Source organism: Euprymna scolopes, chromosome 8, assembly GCF_053919585.1.
Source record: "Euprymna scolopes isolate OS-2025 chromosome 8, ASM5391958v1, whole genome shotgun sequence".
In the NCBI taxonomy this organism is placed as follows: domain Eukaryota; kingdom Metazoa; phylum Mollusca; class Cephalopoda; order Sepiida; family Sepiolidae; genus Euprymna; species Euprymna scolopes.
In genome coordinates this window covers 20843360-20859708 of record NC_136489.1, presented here as the reverse complement: position 1 = coordinate 20859708, position 16349 = coordinate 20843360, and the positions used below count along the sequence as shown (strand labels likewise).

At 32.1% G+C, this 16349-nt stretch overlaps 1 protein-coding gene across 7 annotated transcripts in view; it reads right to left on the bottom strand.

The window, feature by feature from the left end:
* The window catches only part of LOC145283502 (dopamine receptor 2-like), a 1112732-nt gene that overhangs the window by 615579 nt on the left and 480804 nt on the right, over positions 1-16349 (bottom strand). For all 7 annotated transcript variants that reach the window (XM_080132330.1, XM_080132329.1, XM_080132327.1 and 4 more), the window contains exon 4: positions 5902-5977. The gene's annotated coding sequence lies outside the window, so the exon portion shown is untranslated. The remainder of the gene's footprint in view (positions 1-5901; positions 5978-16349) is intronic.

Sequence of the window (16349 nt, the reverse complement as noted above, 5' to 3'; positions counted from 1 at the left end):
TGTGTGTGGTATATATATATATATATATATATATATATATATATATATATATATATATGAAGCTAGAATAGTTAAAAAATATTTTGTGCAATATTTATATGACTGTGAAACATAATGGGTTAAGCAAGCAGGCAGATAGACAAATAACAATGAATTCTATTTGCCATTTGTCAAAATAGTATTTAGCCAAGTAAAGCACACTATATATACATCTCTATGATTATATAAGGGGTAGTTCATCTGTGTATGTGAGTGTGTGTGTGTGTGAGAGAGAGAGTTCCCTATGGACTCTTCAACGGCTGTGGCGATTTTTTTAAATTTCACACAAATATACTCTTATATGTCTGGCAGTTTTCTCTTTGCAATATTAAATACCTATATAGTACTCGGTTGCATGTATATCACGATTTTTTCATTTTATTTTTTGGAAGGGTGTAGCTGTCCTCCCACATACATTACCTGGTATTCTCAAATCTTCAACTGACCAGACAGAATGTTGCTTAACTAATCTAACGAAAATGTCAACGTGATAATGTTGTATACAATAGAAGACCATTGAACAAAGTTGAGAAACCCTGCTATAAGCTTATTAACCAATTATTTCTGTAGAATTAGTTCTGCTTTATTGTACAGTCATGTTAAATCTGTTTGAATTTAGCCAATGAAAATTCCGCAATTATTGTCACGCCCTGTTTACTGAGACATACAATCACTTTGTCATATTAAAAGTATCATTTCAGCAAACATAACGTGTGTTCTGCAATCATCACACAGAACTACTAACACAACGGGCAGTTTAGAAAACTGTAGCTTTATGAACACTTCCACCGCAAGCAAAATGGGATGAATCACAGGGTCTATAAATACGGCACAATCACGTTGGCACATCAGTTCTTGCAAGAACTTTGGAGTTAAGAAACGGCGAGTCTGCTCTGTAACAGATGGGCGATCAGAGGTACGAGGCCGTTGATACCTTTCCGCAAGCACTGCAAAAAACCTAACGTAAGCATCTCCGCTTGCTGAGATATACATGCGACTGGGGATTGCTTGTTCACTTAATATTCCCATTAAACTTCGATCTACGGGGGAAACTTGTTCAACCCATCTAAGGTTCATTTCCCCGGCTAGCATCTAACCTATACTTTTACCATCTCTTCTGAACAATTACTCAGTTTAATCCATATAACTATTTTTAAAGATTAGACATGATCATGAATAACTCAAATTACAATTAATTTATATTTCTCCTGAAGGTAAACCAGGTCTACTTTAATTATATAGATATTCATATACTGGTTTATATGAGAACGTAATGATTAAAAATAGGTATATTAGAGCATGAAGAAATTCACACAAGAACATGCTAATAGTGATTAAATATTTCGTTGCGATGATTAAATATCTTCGTGGAATCTTAATAGAGGCGTAATATATAATGAATATTAGAATGATTTTGAGTAAATTTCTTGCAGTTCTAATTGCCATTGTTCTTTATATCTTTATAGACTAAAATTTTCTGTCAAAAATATTTCAAATAAACTTCCACGTGTTTATTTATGGAAATCAAACTTGTATGCATAAACAAAACATCCTATTTTCCCCATCTCTCCTAAGCACTACTTCAGTCTAATAATAAAAATGCAGAAATCAATTTATTAAATCAAACATTCATAATCAGGTATATGAAAAATAGCATTTTGTTTACTCAATATCTCCAGAAAACTAACACACTCTAATTGTACGAAATTAAGAGTGACTATATGGTTTTAATCTGAAATTTGAAGTATGGATTTAAATAAATCTATGACAATTATTCGTAAATGCTTTGGTTAGAAAAACAGAACAGTACTTAGAAAAACCAATAAAACATTATGAAAGTAAATGAGATGGTATGATGAATATACGTATTACATCGTGCGGGCGATATTTGTTCACAATAATCAATTGCTGAATTCTGTTTATAAATTTTGTTGTTAGTTTTGATTTCATGTACACCGTTAACAAATTCCTAATGAACCGCCCCCTTAAGTAAACACTTCATCAAATCTCCACACTAACGTAGTGTACTTACAATAACCCTTATCCCTGAGTGGCTTCCGGGCCTTGATAAGTGGTGATCACTGTGTAAAAAAAAAACCAAACAAACTTTATATCTAGAATAGTTATACACGACATAATAACATTGCGAAATAAATATTCAGCTAGGAATATCAGGGCCTGTATCTGTGAAGACAGCTCCATGCCCCTGCAAAAAGGTGAGATAAAGTAATGTTGTTATAATCATTTCTTCTGACCAGTATATATATATATATATATATATATATATATATATATATATATATATTTAACTGAGTTCCGTTATGAATTACATATTCCAAGGATGGAGCCGGTTTAACCTATCCTGAGTTGATTATGCGGAATATTCATTACTACCTTAGGACGTATCATTTACTCCCGCATAAGAAAATGGTCTAGGCTGGCATCACAGGAAGCTGTTTCATCACCGATTTCGATTGAACCGAATAAGGGCCACTTTCTCAATCAGAATCTTTAGAGCTATCTCTTTTTTTAAAAAAAAATCTTATTTTTGTTAAAACTTAGGATGGGGCATTCTACCGGATACCAAACATTCACTCGCTAATTCAAATATTCCGACCTAGAGATTTTTCTAAGATTCCGACCGTTTCTTTCCGTGCAATAGTTTGAATTTCTTTTGCACTTGGTTCACCGAGTATATTTTCCAAGTTAATTAATATTCTTTTTCATGAGTCCAGTTGCTGCTATAGTTACTGGGACGATAGAAATCTTCCAATGATTCCGGGATTTTTTTTTCATGTTATGTGTTTTCTTTTCCCTTTCAACTCTGTTTAACCCAGCATCAATGGAAATACTAACTTCTACTAAGGTTTCTTCTTTCTTTCTCGTGTCTCATATCACTGTCAGGTTTATTTTCTATGTAAATTATTACCAGTCAGCGCAACTGAAGCATTTTTGTTCTATTATTGCCAAATTAATGCAATTGAATTGAATTGAACGAATTTAAACCTACATATTTGTGAAAGAGACGTTTTAGTTTGGAATGTGCATCGAAAGGACAATGTTATTATGATAAAGTCTGACAAGATCAGTTAATAAATGTTGTTTTGGGTCAGACGTAAAATAACTTACAACAGTTATCGAAAGCGAAGGAAAGTACTGAAAATTACAGAAATATATTTTCATTCAGAATCTAGGGAAGACCAGTTGTTATTGCTAATGAGCGATTGCTGATAACGACGTGTAAGAACTTGTGAGCAAAATAATTACATACGAACCAGATGGTCCCAACGATCCCCGTTATATTCTCGCAAATTATTCATACGTCTAAATAGAGTGTTTTGCTTACAGCATTTACCATTCTCAAATAGTTTATCATTTAAGTACTAGTAAGGTCATCATCTTTAAATTCAAGGATGCTACAAAAATCATTGTAGCAAAACTGATTTTGTCGGTATTTATTTAAACAATAGCATTTCTTTTTTCTTTGTCAATATATGGATTACATATGCTAGTAGTTATTGTCTTTTTCAAGGTAAATTATTTCCTTATTCCTCGGATTGATGTGCTATATGTTCTCGTAATTTTCTTAAAATAAACCAATTATTTATTCCACGCCTCTATTGCATATTCTCGTAGATATTGTCTCAAAATAAAAGCATTTATTTATTTCTCACGACTATTACAAATTCTCGTAGCTAGTATCTTAAAATAAAATATGATGTTCAGGATCGCAGCGTGTACACTGAAGATTGTGTCTCCACACCTTCCAAACTCACCATTTTTAATGATTTTACGTGTTAAAAAATTGAACAGTTATTTTTGATCTCAACGTGTAAAGGCTTGTGTTTTTCGTGTAATACTATTAAATTGTAAATATCAGTTAAATGGAGAATTGAAAAACTGCAAAAATGAAAAAAATCGTAACTCAACACATCAATTTAACTTACTTTGATATTATAATAAGTGTTTTTAGAGAAATCGGAATTGAAATTAAATCAAAATAAATCACAGAAAAATATTTTTATCATATAAATGTATGATTTCTTTCAATGATTAATGTTTTTTTGCATATATAATTTTTGGGCGTATATGGCTTAATCTAATTTTCACAACACTACGCATTAAACTAGGTTGTTGTCGTCACTAACGCGCCGAATGTTGTCTTCCATGTGGTCTATTGTGTTTGGTTTATCAGAGGTGAGACTTTACATATCCCTAAAAGAAAGAATCTAATAAAGTTAAATTTCACGACCGAAGTGTTCATTTTGCAGCCCCTTTCGTGAAATTATTCGTTCATGAAATGTTTCTTTCAGTAAACTGATCATATCCTGCGCTATATGGCATGTGAACCCATTCTGCAAAAACCATACGATAAATTGCCAAACCTAGTTGAATTTAAAATAACCTATATTTTCCAAATATGCATTTAAAGAAAATAGTCAATTTCAAGTTCGCCGCATTTAAAAAACACTCTATATAATGCAATAATTCCTATTACGTGACATACAAACATACACATATCAGCGGCTATCCACGCACAATAAAAAGCAACACATACAGATATATGGAGAACAAAATATTTCAAAATACGATGATATCGTACTATGACAGTTAAAATCAGGGGAAATGACTACAAAAAATGGAAAACAACTGTCAAATCTTAAGAAGGAAAACAAACTATGGAATCCATACCTGTCACTGTATTATGCCCAAATATTAACTGTTACCACTCAAGACAATAATCCATGTCTTATACATATGCGCTACACAAAACACAGTGAGAAATATAGGAAAAGCAAACACCTGCATAAACGCGCTTGCGCACACAGAGATAAATATATATAATGCTAAACAATTTTTATTTGAATACTTTTTTACGTATTCTTCACGTAATTTTATGTTATAAAACACATTTTACTCACATATATAAATCAAAAACAAGTTTTTACGTATTTCTTACGTAATTTGAATAATAAAAAGTGTTTATACTTCACACACATATACACAAACATACACACACACACACACACACACACACACACATATATATATATATATAATTAAAAAAGACAAAATATGGCATGTGAACCAATTCTGCAGAAACCATATAATAAATTGCCAAACCTAGTTGAATTTAAAATAACCTATATTTTCCAAATATGCATTTAAAGAAAATAGTCAATTTCAAGTTCGCCGCATTTAAAAACCACTCTATATAATGTTCTATATGTTGTAATAATTTCTACGTAATGGTTTTCATAATTTTAATAATGAAAATATTTTACTTACATATATCTACCTGTATAATTGTTTCCACAGTCAAACCACGCAGCTGCTTACACAAGTCATGTAAGTTAAGAAACTCGAAGTCTCAAATTTAATTTTCTCCCTCATTTGGGGCTACTGAGTTGAACACATCCAAACTCAAGATTTGAGAACTTAATCTTCCCCATGCGAAGCGAGTACCCTGCGATCAGCGCAACGCGCCACACACAAGAGAGTCTAATAGCTAACACAGATCAAGTAAACCACGTCGAAAAGCTGGCTATGGAATGTAGCTACTTCCTCTGAAATTAGGGGTATGCTCATCCAACCACTGGGAACCCAAGCCGATATCTCACACGTAGGATCTATCTCTCTTATATACAATTAAAAACCAACTTTTGTTTTAATAATTTTAATGCAATTTTTTACGGTATTTAAATAACACAAAATATATTTATTTTTACGCATATATAATTAAATCAGAAAACAGTGCATATTATAACCGTGCATTATATTTTTTGTAAATATATATGAAAGCTGAAATAGGAAATGCATTCATGGAAGATTTGAACTATAATCTGAATTGTTTCTACTTACGACTAGATTGTTGAACATCCCAACTTCCGTTGCAAGTAGAATCCGAAGCTCTGATTTCGCAACAGCATTTGATAACCTGGAATAGAGAGAATAAAAAGTAAAATAAAGTACGAAACGAAACGCATATCATTAAGGCGGGACGGAGAGTCAGAACCTTTTCTTGCGAGTGAAAAACGCGTATTAAAGGAAAAAGAAGTAAATAAAACAAAAAAAAGCTAAAATATATAACCAGTTAAAAACTAAAAAAATAGTTTTATTTAGTGGAGAAAAACAAAATGGAATCAAGGCAGAAATAATAAAAGAAAATATGTTTTCATAATTTTGTAGTACATGGAAAAGTAAACATTTTTTTAAAATCGATCTTGCTTTGTTTAAAGAACAAATGTTATTTCAAAAGTAGGACGTACCCGACTTGCTGACGAACCAACAAAACAAAATCTTTTATAAATATACGTTGGCGTATATGACGTAAAAAGAAAAACATTCTAATTTGTGTGACAGACTATCGAGTAAGCTATCTCAAACGGATATGTAAAGTAATGCCAGTCTGTATAAGTCTACCTGAACTACCATAGAGAAAAGACAGAATACATTTTCACTTTACACACACACACACACACACACACACACACATATATATATATATAGATTAGATGAAATATATAGTAATGTTTTAAAAAGTATTAAAAAAAAAAGACTTATGCGCCACTACCGAGAATCGAAACCAAAACGTTCAGCTCACGATTTATTTTGCCTCTGCCGTCAATGATTGGGCTATGAAAACATGTTTACTGCAAGGCTAAAAATTTAAAAATGCACCAATAGCTACTACGTTATGCATTCTTAATTCCGGCGTTTGACTTTCACCTGGCAAATTTCATTTTTTTTTTAATTTTAACACTTTTGCACCAATTTTTCCAAGCTAAAACCCAAATATAAAGTTTTGCATGGAGTCAAATACCTTATATATGAAGTTTCAAGTCTGTAAACCAAAAACTCTAGGAGGAGTTTGGTAGGCAAAGATTTGTTAAATAAAAAGATATACGTATACATAAATATATATGGAAACAGTTTTGTGTTTACTGTAAACTTTTTACGCAAATATTATGCCAGTATAAATCATGTAGAATATCTGCATTAATATAATTACACGTAATAGTTTACTAAAGATGATCATCCTATAAGAAAACCGAAGCAGCTAATTGGGAGTTAATTAAAATGAATGCTTAAAAGAATATTCAAATTAGCTAGATTTTGTTGCTAGTGAATGCAATTCCATAATCCATATATAAGAAAATTGTATTTTCTTTTGAAATAAATAGAAAAAAGGGTTTTTAATATGAATATCAATACACACAAAAGAAAAATGAATTTATAGGAATATAGATTTCTTTCATTAGTAATTTTACGCAAAGAAAAACACCCTGCTGTAACAGTACTGCTAACGCTGTATATGCAAATGACCAAGCCGGCTGTGAAATGTGACGTCACAGAAGAGATAAAAGGTCACACTTGGACGGAGAACTGTGTTTAGAGAAGAATATGTTAGAGACGTGACGAGAGAAGCACGTGTCAGAGGCATCATATCAGGGAGAAAAGTCACACATGACGGGAGAAGGAGAATGAACTGTTTAAATATTTGGAAAAAAATGCGTTGCTGAAAATACCAAATATAAAGGATTATGTTTAAAAGTGAAAATCGAGTTTCTTCCTTTCCTCTGTTTATTTTTTTTTTGATATAACATATTTCCTTTCGATTATTAATTAGGTAACTCGCTTATAAAATATCACCCAATCGAAATAGATTTGAATATGCCCACGTCTCGATCATAGTACACTTTCTGTCTTTTATACCTTTTCTCCTATGGCTTAATAATTATCTCGTTAATTTTGTATTGTACTCTTTATAAACGAAGACAAAGATAATATCATCATAAACCGACTGTTTGACATAGTGCCAGTTTATTTTTCGAACAATTATTAGGAAGAATTCATAAAAACGATTTTGTCTTCTAACCCACTATCCACTAAATTATTCTTGGTACTCTGAAATTTCAACATAAAGGGGGGGGACTGCAATCAGATAAATAAGCAAATAGAATGTGCACTACATACAAATCCATCTAGTCACTTAGCACACTATTCTGGCCGTAGCTGAATTATCAAGTTCACGCCTGTGATTTTGAAACAGTTAGGCAAATTTTTCTTATAGCAAATTCAAAGCCATTTAAAGCCATATCGAAGTATATTATATAGTTGCATAGAGTTTGCTTATAGTTTCTGAGCCAATCAGAAAAAAAACAGACAGACAGACAGACAGACAAACAGAAAAGAAAACTTTCCGTAATATAATAGACTTCTGACCTAGTCGCCTATGTTTTTTGGCTGTGAGTTCACGCAGAAAAGAAGGGGCATTTTAAAAATCATATAATATTTATACAGATTTTTTATTTAAAAAACTATACATCAATACAAAACAAACAATACATCTAAATAATGAATGTACACTAGACCCTGTCGCAGTGGGGACGACTGATAAAAACAAACAACAGAAAAAACAAGAACAGCAAAGATAAAAAAATTAATTAATAACAATGTTAAAAATAGGTTAATGTGACAGATCGATTCTAAGTTGTATGAAGAATAATATTATACAAGGGAGAAAACAGGAAATACAATGAACATTATTTAAGTATTTGTGGAGATTGATTTTTTTATACATCGTTGCAAAGCACTATCGTGATAACGTGTTTTATAGATGGGAGGTGCTTGGGGTGAAAATGTGGGCATGGAAGCTCCGTTTAATGTCAAGAAGAATAGAGAGAAAATAAAGTTATTGTAGTAGTCGTAGTCATTGCTGCGAATGTCTTATAAGAAAGGAGTAGAGGTTACGTTTCTCAATTTCTGGGATAAGGATTGGTTATTCGTATTAATTGGATTCTTCGGACTACTGTTCTTATCCGCAAGGATCCGTGGCGCAGTGGTTAGAGTACTTTGAAAAATCAATTGTAAAAATGATATTCTCCTGAGGGCTTAAGCAGTGTGAGCGACCGGAAAATACAATTGCGAATTACTTATAACCTCTATCCAGTCATGGCTGACAGAACAAGAGCATGCTACCCCCATCGAGTTAATAAAGAGTTCCGTTCAAAATGCTGTCCAAATTCCTGAGTTCAACGGAAGCATTCCCGAGTTCGACAAGGCACACCTAAAGAAGGTCAGAGGCTACATCGACCGAAGCGTTGTGAAAATGACATTCAAGGTGAGAACAGTAGTCCGAAAAATCCAAATAATATTAAACAGAGGTGTAATTCAATCGTGTACATTCCATGAAAATAATGACAGGCCCCTTTTTATGAAAATAAACAAAATGACTAGAATCAATATTAGTGTTTGCCTGTAACACCACGCTGGACTGTGACGCCCTAGGTAGAATGATGTTTTTGCAAAAGAAAATATAATTTCAACATAAAGGGACTGCAATCAGATAAATAAGCAAATAGATTGTGCGCTACATACAAATCCATCTGTTAGTCACCTAGTACACTATTCTGACCGCAGCTGAATTATCAAGTTCACGCCTGTGATTTTGTCCGGATGTAAAGTGGTAATAGGCCATCAGTAACCGGAAAATTGGCATTGCATCAGTATTAGTTCTCATAGCGCAATTTTCGATAAGGGCTAAAATGAGATATTTTTCACGATGGCTGGTGGTTTTTTTTATTTATCACTTTCTTTGATAATATTGACCAGCCATCGATTCGCCTTGGCGTTTTTGAAGGACTATTTTTATTTTCCCTATTGAAGGAGCGATGGGATTATTTCACTCTTTTTCAGATGCAAAAAGACTAGTTTAATTTCCATCTTATAGTTGTTAAGCATGGCTAGCTAGAGTTGCCTGGGAGCACTGATAAGAAAATGAAGTATTAGACAAAGTAATATAACATTACTTGAAAATCTATTTCTTTTTCTCTTTCTCTTCTTACTCCTTCTCCTCTCACTTTTTTGACTCTCCAAGGGAAAAGTTAACATTAATATTTTAATCCACCTCTCCTCTGAATTCCACCTTTTTCTATCATCAGTAACTATTTCAATATAATAGAAATATAGACAAAAAGAAAGAAAAGGATAATTCTTTTATCTAGTTTATGCTTATTTATCGAACAATTATTTGTAAAAATGAAGTTAAAAAACATTTGTTCCTGCGTATGCACTAAGTTAGTCCCTAGTACCCCCGAAACTAATAAATAATTGGGTATAATTTGTTTACCATCACAAAGCCGAGAAATCGAAATAATCAGGGTTTCTGAGTCTAATGGTTTCTGAGTTTTAACTTCTGATCAAAAAGACAAAAAGGACAACTTACTTTAATAAATAGACAACCGTCGCTCGCATAATTTTACTGATTAGAAGAAATGGTCTAAGCATAATACAAAGGACACTGTAAACATTATATATTTATTCGAATAATCTATTAAAGAACTTACATTGACGCACTATATATATATATATATATATATATATATATATATATATATATATATATATAAATGACTTACTTGTTGACAGAAGTTTGTCATCTCTTCCTTAAGTGTAATTGCGTCCGTGGGCACGTAGATGACTCTTCAATACAGCTTTAGTCCTACATGAAAGTTCACAAATATGGCACAAATGTGGCATAAAAACTTTCCTTCTTGTAAAGGTGATCGCATGAAAATATTGTGAATCCTCCAATGCCGTGTCAGGCCACTTTTAGATTTGCATATCAAACCACACACATGAAAACTTAACGTTGCCAGGTGTGCTGTAGAAGCCTCCTTATAAGACTGTTGTTCCTGTTTTTTATTGTGCAATTTCATATGATTTACAAAATCAGCTTTTGACAGAAAGTATCTTCCACATACAGTACACCTCAGTTCCTGCTGCATTTTCTCTGACATATTATCGTCCTGCCTTCTTAAAACGTATTTTAGGATGCAAGCTCTACACGCTGCTCTTCAAAAATCTTGCAACTTTCTCTGATCTTTTGCTTTGGCTTCCCAGTTATGTACATCCAATCTCCGGTAAATCCTTATACCTTTTCCTTGGTTTATGTTGTGGTCTTTTACTTTCAACTATCTAACCATAAAACAGTTGTTTAAAAAGTTTTTTTTCCTCCATCCTAACTAAGTGTCCAGCGCATCTGATTTTTCTAATGATTTTCATTTCAATACTATTACTATTTGATTGTTCAATGACCACAGTATCAGGTGTTAGAGTCCTCCAGTTAATATTAAATATTCTACACAACAATTTTGGCAAAACCTTTCCAACAACTTGATATGCCTTCTATATGTTGTCTGAGCCATATAGAAATATATGGTGAATGCTCTGACGAACTGCAAACACTTGTACCTCCCCGACGTAACTACCCCCGACAAACCCGACAAGCTACTAAGTCTCATCCCTTTACAGTAGAGATCCCTAGGTGCAAGAAAGCCTTTTACTCCAATAGTTTCTTCCCCAGAACTGCGGGTCTTTGGAACTCCCTTCCGGGATTCTGCTTTCCCAACTGCAATGATATGCAGAAGTTCAAGTGTAATGTTAACAAACATCTTTCTACTCATCTCCCTTCATAATGACACCGCTAATTAAGTCCCTGATAGTAGCCCCCTGCTTCAAAGTGGCACTGTGCCTTGTTTGGGGTGAAAATTGAATAAAAAAATGTATGTATGCACGTATATATATAATAGAAATTCTATATTACATCATGTAGATTCACAACAAAAGAGTAGGACAGTCATATAGTTTTTTCGTTAATCAGTGAGAATTTCTTTCCCGTGTGTTTTTGGTTCAACATTGTTTGAAACATTTTAAATAACTTAAAATGAGAAAATATATATTAATTTAATATATATATATATATATATATATATATATATATATATATATATATATTAATGCGGTAGCGTGTGCGTTATTTTCTGTGTCACGCTTACATCCAGGTCGTTTAATTGTTATGTACTTCCTTTTCTTGTAATCAATAATTTTACCAAGAATTCTTCATAAGTTTTGGTTTCGGTTTCGATGGCACTCAAGTCATTTAATTTTTTATAATTAATTTAACTAAGAATTCTTCACAATTTTGGTTTCGGTTTCGGTTATAGCTGATGCCACTTAAGTTGTCTATTTTTTTATTAGTAATTTTGCCAATAATTCCTCATAAGTTTTGGTTTCGGTTACTTAAACTAATGGATCTCCAATAATCTATGTTTTTATAAAAAAATATACTAAGAACTCTTCATACGTTTTGGTTTCGGTTTCGATTATAGCTGATGTCATTTCAGTCATCTATTTTTTTATAAATAATTTGACAAAGAATTCCTTATAAGTTTGGGATTCGGGTTCGATTCAAGCTGATGAACACAAGTTATATAGATATATTTTTTATTTTTGAAATCGCAACTTTATGATATATAAAAATCGATTGCACATTAATTCTTAAGAATATATACGAAATCTGCAGTAATTAAAATATCGTATTTAAGCGTATTTTACGATATGGCTACGTCGGGCGTTCCTGCTGGTTTGGATAAATACTTTTGCAGTTTTAACACCATTTACGCTGAATATCTACAGTATGCCAACATCAATATATTATGTATGAATCAGTCCCCTTTGGGATTTCCACAGGTCCCGCTAGTATATATTAATTATAGAAGAAATTTCTCGAAAAATAGAACGTAAAAATATTTTGATTTTCAATCATTCCAGTAATATGCCTGCGCAAATATGGAGTTATTAAAATGCCTATTCAAAGGGTTTTACCACAGTAAGCGCAATGGATTACTTCATATGCATGACTTTGATCTTCAAAGATTTCATCTTTCAGCCTGGAATATGCATTAACAAAACCTACAATTCTTTCTGGAATTCATTGCTTTGGATTTTACAACTGTTGCTGTATCCTCGTTCATTCAACCATTCTATATTCTTTTTATAGTATCATTTTAAATTTAATTTTCAATTTATGTACTAATAAGCAAAATTTAAAATTATCTAAATTTAGCTTGCTAATAAGATTTGCAATAATGAAATAAGCCATTCATTAAAAAATCTCTATTTCGTATATTGAGCTTTTTTGATCTATTAGGTATTGTCGTGCATATTAATACTAATATTTATTTAGATTTTTGTTCTCTCTCTCTCTGTCCCTCTCTCTCTCTCTCTCTCTCTCTCTCTCTCTATATATATATATATATATATATATATATACAGACATATGTTTTTAAACATGATGTGAATCTATGACGTCACGTCAGAGCTATAATGATTTTGTTAAGGTAATGTTTCTGATGTAATTATAAAAATTATAAGTAGATTACTTCGTAAGATATCAGGTCGAAGATCCGAAGGTTTCGATTTTAATTTCCGGTCATGTAATCTGCTTTATTTTCACGGATTTTATTATGTAGCATTAAAGCACTATTTTCCAATTAAAAAAAGGGTTAATATATTTCGATATCGAAATGTATTTCTTACGTTTACAAAAATTGTGACTTACGTACTAAGAGACATACACACATAAAGATAATGCTTCTTATATTAGGAATGGACTTAACCCCCCGAGCCTACAAATGTCGTCGCAGATCTCACAATATTAATGATATGATTAAATTAAAAGTATAAATAAAACAGACTGATATGAATAAATCAAAAGTAAAATTATGTATTAAAAAGTTTACGTTGGCAGACACACACACACACACACACACACACACACACACACACACACACACACACACACACACACACACACACACACACACACATATATATATATATATATATATATGGAATTTATTTATACAAACATTGATGGCTACATATGAACTCGACTATAATTCTTGGCCTGAAGACGTAATCCCCCAACGAGGATGATTACAGAAACATGTATGCACATATGTAGCCATCAATGTTTGTATAAATAAATTCCATATACCTGCTCTGTTTACTCATTGAGCACTCTTTGGTAAACACATGTTGTTTCATTGGCTGTACTTCTAGGAAACTAAACTCTACCGGCTATATATATATATATATATGTATATATATATATATATATATATATATATATATATATATATATATATATATATATATATATATATATATATTGCCTAAAATCAAAATTCATGAAGAATAAAAGATTTCACTATTTGGAAAAATCTTAAGTGTGGCCGCTTCTGGACTAAATGTGGTATTATGGTAACTTATTGTTTTAATAAATATTAGAATATACATTTTCAGTAACTGTGACCAAAGATGACAATCGCATCTATTTTTCGCCATTTTTAATAGTTTTAGCCTAATTTGTTCAGCTGTAATTTTTTAAATATTTTTTCAAATAAATATTGCAACATATAGTATCTGTTCTCCACAACATCAGCGTCATTGGACGGCAGAATTTTCATGTAATTAGCTCGCTTAAAAATTTTCAAAATACACACATGCGAACAAAAATAGACAAATTGCGGTATATATTATAAGTAGATTACACGTCCACGACTCTTTTTCTTTTCTTTTTTTTTTTACTTTTCTCTCCTCCGCGATTTTTGTTCTCTATAAGTGTCTCTTCACACTGTACTCTGCATAGGGCATGCACAATTCTGTGATCAGATTTTCAATATTTAAAAAAAAAAATTCTTCCTTTGATGATGTAACGCTGGGTATGGGGCAGCCAAACCAGCTGCCAACATTGCCCTGCTTTTTTATTGAAACCAACCGATAGCTCTTTTTAGTATCCTCGTTGTTCCCTTAAGTGCAATTGTCTTAAACTCTTTTGTACTTGGTTCACCTGGAATATTAGTTAGGTAGGGCTTCAGGTTCTTCTTCATAAGCCCTGTGGAATCTATAATAACTAGTATGATTTATATCTCTCTAAGATTCAAGTTTTTTTCATATCATACATGAGACCTTGATATTTGATCTTTTTCTCCCTTTCAGCTCTGTTCAGACTTCCATCTTAATGCCTTCATTTATAGAAGAAGAAATCACTCAATCTCGTGTTGCTTAAAGTTTGTTTATTATACTAACCAACGTTCATTTCAGGGATACATCATCGAATCTGTATAATAGGTTTCACCCGTGAGTCTGTGCGTCTGTCATGCTTAGAAACGAATTTACATACGTGTATTAAATGGGCGCTTAAATATTAATTATTATAACGTAGTCGTTATATCAAAGCAATAGAGGAAAAAAAGTCTTTATGTCTTGTATTTCTAATAACGCATTTTTTTAAATATTTAAACCGTTCATTTCTACTTCCCCGATCGCATATGACATTTCGTCTCGGCTGTGACGTCCCCAACTCGAACGCATGCTTCTCTCGTCACATCTCGCCCATTTTTCTCCAAATACCTGTGTCCTTTAGTCTCTACTATGACGTCACTTCGCAGAGCCGGTATGGTCATTTACATATATATGCACCTCCTGCTTATGTTCTCCGTTAGTCTGTCACGACGAACCATGCAATAGTCTTTCTTTTATTAGTTAAGGCTTTCTTTTGAAATCGTAACTTTTCGACGTAAAAATAAGAAATTTCTGATTTCGGGAAAAATAATGATCACATTAAAACATTAATTTTGTTTTTGTTTAAAATAATGTATGCGTATATTATCAGGAAGACCAGACGTTGCTCGGGATTGGATATGTTCTTTTATCACTTCCCCCTTAATTTAATCGGAAGAAGCTGAAATATTGTACAAATTTCTGAAGTAATTGTAAACAATAAAGAAAAGTATTTCGCTATGTATGTATAAAAGTACAATATAAAAAAAACAATATGTAAGATAGTCATACAAAACATCATGTGATGATATGATATTATATATTATTAGCATGACCCGTGAAAATTCGACAAACTAAAAAATATATTTAATCAACAAATATGTTTTCATGAAGTTTATATATTTTGATAGCGCAATAATTAGCTTATTTTGAACAGAAAAACCAACAACACGCAGCAATTATGCGTTTATAAACATTTTATGAAAACAATGTCGATTGCTTTTAAATATAGAACTGACCCAAATGAGATAAATCAATAAGTTCTAGTAAATACTCAGAAAGTAATATTGTGCTACATAGTTCAATCCAATCAATTTGGTTGTCAAAATTTGTATTTGGCGTTTTTTAAAGCGTAACGTATAGACTAATTACAGAAGAAAGAAACCCAATATTATATAGAGTATATGGTCGTCAGCCAAAATTTATTAATGCAATGAACAACGTTTTAACTTTTAGGGATCGTTTATCACAACTATTTTTTCCATTGGATTCGGAGACGACTTGTAGTATGCATGGAAGCCTTCCCGAAATTTGCCTCGTTTAAGTTTGAAACATAATTTACATCTGTTTGCGAAGATTAAATTTGGAATGGTCGTTTTATCGGTCTGTCACGCTTAAGT